General features: G+C 31.2%; 1 long non-coding RNA gene across 1 annotated transcript; it reads right to left on the bottom strand.

The window, feature by feature from the left end:
* Positions 1-1,644: 1,644 nt before the first annotated feature.
* On the bottom strand, positions 1,645-2,478 carry LOC141705782 (uncharacterized). Its single transcript, XR_012568477.1, has 3 exons — positions 2,327-2,478; positions 1,859-1,908; positions 1,645-1,738 (listed from the first exon to the last, which is right to left on the bottom strand). It is a non-coding gene; the product is annotated as an uncharacterized LOC141705782 (long non-coding RNA).
* Positions 2,479-10,065: the final 7,587 nt, after the last annotated feature.

Raw genomic sequence — 10,065 nt, forward strand, 5'->3', positions numbered from 1 at the left:
CGGTTGTTTATACACTTGTTAGAAGAAGACTTCATAACAGTTTTATAACACATGTTATAATACAAAAGAGACAACGGGTGGTTTAACATGACCATTGTCTAAAAACTTAACAACAACAGTTTTATGAATAAAACCTTTATTCTAGTATAATATACACAATGGTTTCTAGCAGGCTTGTCAAACAACAGTTTTTAATTTTTTAAACCTTTGTTACAGTCCTCTTCAAACAACGGTTTCTCTATTGAAATATTGTCTGGATAATTGTTCAACAATAGTTTGCACTACTTAAAAAATAGAAGGGACAACGGTTAATATAATATAAACAGTTGTTTGAAAACTTAACAACAACAATTTTATAAATAAAACCTTTATTCTACTTTGTTACAGACAACCATTTACTAGCAAGTTTGTCAGATAACAGTTTCTATATTTATCAAAGATTTGTTATAGTCTTCCTCAAACAATGGTTTCCTTCTTAACGTATTGTCCAGTTAATTATTCAACCATATGTTTACTCAGAAACAATTATCCCATATTATCACATACAACTGTTTATTTGCAAAAATCTTTTTGTGCAATGAGACATACAACGGTTTTAATCATTTTTGAGTGACTTTGACCTAATTGTTTACAAGATTAAGCACATTATATAAAATAAAAGAAACCAATAATTTATAAATAAAATTGTATTTGTCGTAATACAATAGTTATTTTACAATTGAAACTAATATTAAATATACAAAAGTCATTAACAAAAGTTACAACTATAACTAAAAAATTATACCAATATTAATCGGGATACAAAACTATTTAGTATAAAAAATCTTCCCTTGCTTTCTCCAAAGATTAAGAGAATTCTTCATCAATTTTGATCAAGGCAGGATAACATGAGTAAATGACCTCATGCCAGGTATGCACACTGATGGTGCAGCTTGCAATCACTTGTTAAAGTTTGTAAATTAGGCCATACATCCAGCTCACATTGCTCCTGTACAGAAACCATATCTTCTCATATGTGCATGATCTCAAAAGAACTCCATGTAAAAGGCTGGCAACAGATTTTGTTTCCAAACATAAAAAATTAATACCCGACAGTTTCGGTACATGCATAGTTTTTACAGACTTACAATACTAAATAATCATTATGGTCTTATACCAACAAGGCTAAAACTAAGTACATCTATGTAATATGAAGATGAACATGACAATTAGTATGAGGAATGACCTTTAACTTCTCCATATGAAAGGCAAGACTGAGAATTTTCCTCTGTTTAACCCATCTATCACCCTCAGCTTCTATAAGTCCAACAATAAGAAGTTTTGATAAAAGATTACCTCCATTGGCTTGTATACTGTGTGTGTGATGTGGGCAATTATCGGTACGTGTGTCTTCACCCTGAATGAAGCTAATCTAAATTTAATTTTAGTATCATATAAATTATTACTCTGAGAAGTGACCTTCTCAGGTGGAAGGTCTATACTGAGATTTCCACGGGAAAGGATAACACTATATGCCTCTTGCAGGATTTCATCAAAATGAGTCAAACCCTAAATCAGAAAGAAAATAATGTAGAGATCCCTATTTAGCAAAACTACAGGAGGAAGAAAATCAATAATCAATATACTAGATAATTGTATAGAACTGGCATCAATATTTTTAACTCACTTTTATGTTCTCAATTCTTGCAAATATTTGAGTCTGGCTCAGATCACCCAACTTAGATAAATAGTCACGAGCCTGCAAATGAGCAAAAAGAAGTTAGCTATCGCACGAATATGAGCATTTAGTACTAACTATAGGACAAACAATAAAAAGAAATTTGAAAAATTCCTGTTTAATGCCAGAAAATGAACTTACTTCACGAACATCTTATGCATTTTGTTTTAAACACCCCATGTCCTTATCACCTAAAATTAAAATTGAAAAATGATATATTACATAAACAATAAAGTTAGACTATTGTGAAACTTAGGAAAGAAATGTAAAGTTAGACAAATTTCATATTTCAATTTCGGAATAAACAGCTACCACCAGCATATGTATTTGTTTCATCCATGGAAATGATATAATATTTTTTAATACTGCATTTATTTTCAGCCCTAAATGTATATTACCAGCTATCTTTTTTCAAAATAACATATAAGTTGCAATAATTTACAACTGGGTTGGAGCATTTGTACTACCTAAGTTGTTTGTTGTCATTTATGTAATAAGCAGGAAAACATGTGTGACTAACATAATTGCAACAGGGTGAATCAAAAAATGAGGGCAGAGAAGATAAACAATTAGGAGATAGAAGTAAAAAAACAAGAAAGAACATGAAACCTTTAAGAAAGTGTGGTAAAATATTGTTGCAGAGAGCTAATTTGACTTGGAGGCTAATGCTTTTTCTCTAATATGACAGAGTTCTCTGTATAATGAAGATAAGGAAGAGTTGCAATATTAAATTGGTTCTGACAAGAAGGGGAGCATTCTTATCCGAGTATAATGTTGCTGATAGAGCTGTGTGTACTTCTGCAAAAAAAACCAATATAAGCCAGTGAGGTGAGTATTAAATTAGAAGATAACAAAATGGTACAAAACAAACCTGAAGAAGGGATTAAATACTATTTATTCTTTTCTCCCAAAGACTTCAAATTAGAAATCTTAGCAACAGAAGGCATAAGCTGAACATCTGTACCTCTGCAACAAATCAAACAATTGTTGCAGTTGGACAGGAATCCAAACAGACAAAGTGGCACTCAAAATTATGCAAGACAAAGGAATCTCCTGGTCCGTGAACACCTCTCCGTATCATCAACCTTGCATCTTCACCCATATTTCCAACTTGAACTTCAACAAAGGACGATACAATTGGTGGATTGAACTCTCATCGTATTCTGCATGCTCTCATTGTATGCTCTCATAACATATATCTGAATTAAACAAGACATCAAAACAAAAGTGTTATAAGACAATAATAATGTATTAATCAGCCAAAAAAAGGCATCGTGCTCAATTAGAACAACTCCAAGTACAAAGAGACGCTCAATTTATAAAAACTAGTAATATCGAGAGTAATCAACTCTAGCCGAAAATTTGTAAATGGTACAAAAACTCTTATATCTAGTTACTTACATTGACGAATTCCTGATTGAAAACAGCTTCATCTCCGAAATCCGGAGCTACATTTCCAACCAGAGGAAGCTCACTCTAAACAACACACAAATCGGAAAAAAAATTAAACATAAATCTGCCCAATTAATTAACACCAACACTTGTATGGTCAACTATAAACTACAACAATCACAAATGTAATAAATATATAAAAATAAGAAAAACTTACAGCCTTGACGATTAAGCTACGAGAGGAGCGAGAAGAAACGGAGAGAGAACTAAATGATTTACGGAGAGCAGAGGAATTGAAAAAGGGAGTAGAAGAAGCAGCTAGGGTTTTGTTTATTAAATTTGGGGGAAATGTTGAGACATGGTTTAGAGTTAGAGCGAACAGATTGAGTTGTCAAGCCCTACAAAATACGGAGCATCTCATCTATACCTTGGATTGTGAATCCAAAAAAATGGAACTAAACCCGGCGAATAATCAAGTAAGAGACATCTCTAAACCACTTTGTTTCAATTGAAGAGAGAGAAGAGAGAGAGGGAGAGAGAGAAAGAGTTAACCAAGACGGAATGAAAAATTATCAATCAAGAATAAAGCTGGAGACTCTAGCTGGAGACCTAATCGGAGAGATGAAGATATAAGTAAGATGAGGTCTGAGATTGAAAGTAAAAGGGGGAGATATTTTATCAGATTTAGAAGTAATGGGGGGAAACAAAATTTTGTGAAGGGGAAAATGATTAAGAATAAAATCAAAATTAGTTTCAATTTCAAATTATTTATTTATTTTTATAATGATTAGTGTCAAAATATTTTTATTATTTTTATATTTTTTTCATATGACTAAATTTGATAAATCTTAACATTCGTACGGTTGGATCGTCGAAAAAATCATTTTAAAAATTAATCTTGTAAATCGGGAACGAGTCTCGTTGTCGGGAGGGGTACTTTTACCGGATTTTTCTAATCCTGACATGCAAGATGAAGTTCAAATTTTTTAATAATTTTTTCATATGACTAAAATTGATATATCTTAACATCCGTACGGTTGGATCTTCGAAAAAATTATTTTAAAAATTAATCTTGTAAATCGGGAACGAGTCTCGTTGTCGGGAGGGGTACTTTTACCGGATTTTTCTAATCCTGACATGCAAGATGAAGTTCGTATATTTTAATAATTTTTTCATATGACTAAAATTGATATATCTTAACATCCGTACGGTTGGATCATCGAAAAATCAATTTAAAAATTAATCTAGTAAATCGGGAACGAATCTCATTGTGGGGAGTGATACTTTTACCGGATTTTTCTAATCCTGACATGCAAGATGAAGTTCATGTTTTTTAATAATTTTTTCATAAGACTAAAATTGATATATCTTAACATCCGTACAGTTGGATCGTCGAAAAAATCATTTTAAAAATTAATCTTGTAAATCAGGAACGAGTCTCTTTGTCGGGAAGGGTACTTTTACCGGATTTTTCTAATCCTGACATGCAAGATGAAGTTCATATTTTTTAATAATTTTTTTATATGACTAAAATTGATATATCTTAACATCCGTACGGTTGGATCGTCGAAAAAATCATTTTAAAAATTAATGTTGTAAATCGGGAACGAGTCTCGTTGTCGGGAGGGGTACTTTTACCGGATTTTTCTAATCCTGACTTGCAAGATGAAGTTCATATTTTTTTAATAATTTTTTCATAAGACTAAAATTGATATATCTTAACATCCGTACGGTTGGATCGTCGAAAAAATCATTTTAAAATTAATCTTGTAAATCGGGAACGAGTCTCGTTGTCGGGAGGGGTACTTTTACAGGATTTTTCTAATCCTGACATGCAAGATGAAGTTCAAATTTTTTAATAATTTTTTCATATGACTAAAATTGATATATCTTAACATCCGTACGGTTGGATCTTCGAAAAAATCATTTTAAAAATTAATCTTGTAAATCGGGAACGAGTCTCTTTGTTAGGAGGGGTACTTTTCCCGGATTTTTCTAATCCTGACATGCAAGATGAAGTTCATATTTTTTAATAATTTTTTCATATGACTAAAATTGATATATCTTAACATCCGTACGGTTGGATCATCGAAAAAATCATTTTAAAAATTAATCTTGTAAATCGGGAACGAGTCTCGTTGTTGGGAGAGGTACTTTTACCGGATTTTTCTAATCCTGACATGCAATATGAAGTTCAAATTTTTTAATAATTTTTTTATATGACTAAAATTGATATATCTTAACATCTGTACGGTTGGATCGTCGAAAAAATCATTTTAAAAATTAATGTTGTAAATCGGGAACGAGTCTCGTTGTTGGGAGGGGTACTTTTACCGGATTTTTCTAAACCTGACATGCAAGATGAAGTTCATATTTTTTTAATAATTTTTTCATAAGACTAAAATTGATATATCTTAACATCCGTACGGTTGGATCGTCGAAAAAATCATTTTAAAATTAATCTTGTAAATCGGGAACGAGTCTCGTTGTCGGGAGGGGTACTTTTACAGGATTTTTCTAATCCTGACATGCAAGATGAAGTTCAAATTTTTTAATAATTTTTTCATATGACTAAAATTGATATATCTTAACATCCGTACAATTGAATCATCGAAAAAATCATTTTAAAAATTAATCTTGTAAATCGGGAACGAGTCTCTTTGTCGGGAGTGATACTTTTACCGGATTTTTCTAATCCTGACATGCAAGATGAAGTTCATATTTTTAATAATTTTTTCATATGACTAAAATTGATATATCTTAACATCCGTACGGTTGGATCTTCGAAAAAATTATTTTAAAAATTAATCTTGTAAATCGGGAACGAGTCTCGTTGTCGGGAGGGGTACTTTTACCGGATTTTTCTAATCCTGACATGCAAGATGAAGTTCGTATATTTTAATAATTTTTTCATATGACTAAAATTGATATATCTTAACATCCGTACGGTTGGATCATCGAAAAATCAATTTAAAAATTAATCTAGTAAATCGGGAACGAATCTCGTTGTGGGGAGTGATACTTTTACCGGATTTTTCTAATCCTGACATGCAAGATGAAGTTCATGTTTTTTAATAATTTTTTCATAAGACTAAAATTGATATATCTTAACATCCGTACAGTTGGATCGTCGAAAAAATCATTTTAAAAATTAATCTTGTAAATCAGGAACGAGTCTCTTTGTCGGGAAGGGTACTTTTACCGGATTTTTCTAATCCTGACATGCAAGATGAAGTTCATATTTTTTAATAATTTTTTTATATGACTAAAATTGATATATCTTAACATCCGTACGGTTGGATCGTCGAAAAAATCATTTTAAAAATTAATGTTGTAAATCGGGAACGAGTCTCGTTGTCGGGAGGGGTACTTTTACCGGATTTTTCTAATCCTGACTTGCAAGATGAAGTTCATATTTTTTTAATAATTTTTTCATAAGACTAAAATTGATATATCTTAACATCCGTACGGTTGGATCGTCGAAAAAATCATTTTAAAATTAATCTTGTAAATCGGGAACGAGTCTCATTGTCGGGAGGGGTACTTTTACAGGATTTTTCTAATCCTGACATGCAAGATGAAGTTCAAATTTTTTAATAATTTTTTCATATGACTAAAATTGATATATCTTAACATCCGTACGGTTGGATCTTCGAAAAAATCATTTTAAAAATTAATCTTGTAAATCGGGAACGAGTCTCTTTGTTAGGAGGGGTACTTTTCCCGGATTTTTCTAATCCTGACATGCAAGATGAAGCTCATATTTTTTAATAATTTTTTCATATGACTAAAATTGATATATCTTAACATCCGTACGGTTGGATCATCGAAAAAATCATTTTAAAAATTAATCTTGTAAATCGGGAACGAGTCTCGTTGTTGGGAGAGGTACTTTTACCGGATTTTTCTAATCCTGACATGCAATATGAAGTTCAAATTTTTTAATAATTTTTTTATATGACTAAAATTGATATATCTTAACATCTGTACGGTTGGATCGTCGAAAAAATCATTTTAAAAATTAATGTTGTAAATCGGGAACGAGTCTCGTTGTTGGGAGGGGTACTTTTACCGGATTTTTCTAAACCTGACATGCAAGATGAAGTTCATATTTTTTTAATAATTTTTTCATAAGACTAAAATTGATATATCTTAACATCCGTACGGTTGGATCGTCGAAAAAATCATTTTAAAATTAATCTTGTAAATCGGGAACGAGTCTCGTTGTCAGGAGGGGTACTTTTACAGGATTTTTCTAATCCTGACATGCAAGATGAAGTTCAAATTTTTTAATAATTTTTTCATATGACTAAAATTGATATATCTTAACATCCGTACAATTGAATCATCGAAAAAATCATTTTAAAAATTAATCTTGTAAATCGGGAACGAGTCTCTTTGTCGGGAGTGATACTTTTACCGGATTTTTCTAATCCTGACATGCAAGATGAAGTTCATATTTTTAATAATTTTTTCATATGACTAAAATTGATATATCTTAACATCCGTACGGTTGGATCTTCGAAAAAATTATTTTAAAAATTAATCTTGTAAATCGGGAACGAGTCTCGTTGTCGGGAGGGGTACTTTTACCGGATTTTTCTAATCCTGACATGCAAGATGAAGTTCGTATATTTTAATAATTTTTTCATATGACTAAAATTGATATATCTTAACATCCGTACGGTTGGATCATCGAAAAATCAATTTAAAAATTAATCTAGTAAATCGGGAACGAATCTCGTTGTGGGGAGTGATACTTTTACCGGATTTTTCTAATCCTGACATGCAAGATGAAGTTCATGTTTTTTAATAATTTTTTCATAAGACTAAAATTGATATATCTTAACATCCGTACAGTTGGATCGTCGAAAAAATCATTTTAAAAATTAATCTTGTAAATCAGGAACGAGTCTCTTTGTCTGGAGGGGTACTTTTACCGGATTTTTCTAATCCTGACATGCAAGATGAAGTTCATATTTTTTAATGATTTTTTCATATGACTAAAATTGATATATCTTAACATCCGTACTGTTGGATTGTCGAAAAAATCATTTTAAAAATTAATGTTGTAAATCGGGAACGAGTCTCGTTGTCGGGAGGGGTACTTTTACCGGATTTTTCTAATCCTGACATGCAAGATGAAGTTCATATTTTTTAATAATTTTTTCATATGACTAAAATTGATATATCTTAACATCCGTACGGTTGGATCGTCGAAAAAATCATTTTAAAAATTAATCTTGTAAATCGGGAACGAGTTTCGTTGTCGGGAGGGGTAATTTTACCGGATTTTTCTAATCATCACATGCAAGATGAATTTCAAATTTTTTAATAATTTTTTCATATGACTAAAATTGATATATCTTAACATCCGTACGGCCGGATCTTCGAAAATATCAATTTAAAAATTAATCTAGTAAATCGGGAACGAGTTTCGTTGTTCGAAGGGGTAGTTTTACTGGATTTTTCTAATCTTGACGTGATAGATGTATTTCAAATTTTTAATATTTTTTTCATATGACTAAAATTGATATATCTTAACATCTATGCGGTTGGATCGTCGAAAAAATTTATTTTAGAAATTAATCTTGTAAACCGAAAATCTCATTTATAGAGTAATACTTTTACAATGGTTTCCTTGAAACACCATTGTGTAAAGATAAAATAAGACAACACTTTTTTTATTATAAAACCGTTGTGTGAGCATATCAGCTTTTTTCAATCTAACGGCTAATATCTAATCTCATTTCAATCAAGGGCTATCATTCAGATACTTCAGCAATCCGAGTAAAATGTTTACAACCAATCATGGGGTGCCACCTCATCAGGTGGTGCCCATTGAAATTATAAAATAACTATTTCAGATAACTGTTTTCTTCCGTTGTATGAAGTTTTCTAAGACAACCCTTGTAAAAACTGTTGTGTGAATTACACAACGTAATATCTAAAAGCTTGTATGAGACCAACTAAGATAACACTTTTGATTTAACATAAAACCGTTGTATAAGAATTCGGCTATTTTTCGATCTAACGGCCAATATCAAATCTCATATCAATGAAGGGCTCTCATTTCGCCACGTCAACAATCCTTGTGAATGATTTACCACCTATCACGTGCTGCCACCTCAATACGTGGTACCCATTGAAATTCCTCAGACAACGATTTCATTCCGTTGTTTGATGGTTTAGAGGACAACCTTTGTAAAAAACCGTTGTCTCAATTACACAATATAATGTCAAAACCGTTGTCTTATATCCCTATACGTGAACATAGTAACAACGGTTTGTAATAGTTGTGTTAAAGATCTACAACAACACAATATTTAAAAAACTGTTGTCTGACTCGATGAGAGGATACAACTTGTACAACAGTTTAAAAAAGATGAATATCCGTTGTTTGTTCTGGAGCTCACACAACTGTTTTTTCTGTAAAATCAATTCACCATTGTATGATTTTTTAGGACGACGGTTTTTTTTTAACCGTTGTTTGTCAAGCGTTGTCTGATTGCAAATTTCTTGTAGTGTTGTTTGAATACTCAATTGATTACAATTATTTCCCGTCATACCAGAAAATTTTGATCGCAACATATTTTTGTGAAAGTCATCTCTAAATCACAAAATCTATAATACCACTTTCTAAGAATTTAAATGTATAATAAATTGTTGGAGATTACGGGAAAGAGTTTTTTTTAAGTAATTCCATACAACTTACTCACACAAAACATATACATAAAACTTGCAACTGCAATGAAATAATTTGATCATTTTCTATGAATACAAAACTTAGAAGATTGTCATATTTATGCGGCTAGGTCTACATGGAATTTACAAGAATATTCGCACCTAAGTTAATATATAATTGAATAAGTACATGATTTAATCACATATAGAAATGCAAAATTATGAACTCGAAGACTATTCTATTTTCATAAAAAAGCAAATTAAAGTGTATC

Source organism: Apium graveolens, unplaced genomic scaffold (assembly GCF_009905375.1).
Source record: "Apium graveolens cultivar Ventura unplaced genomic scaffold, ASM990537v1 ctg998, whole genome shotgun sequence".
Lineage (NCBI taxonomy): Eukaryota > Viridiplantae > Streptophyta > Magnoliopsida > Apiales > Apiaceae > Apium > Apium graveolens.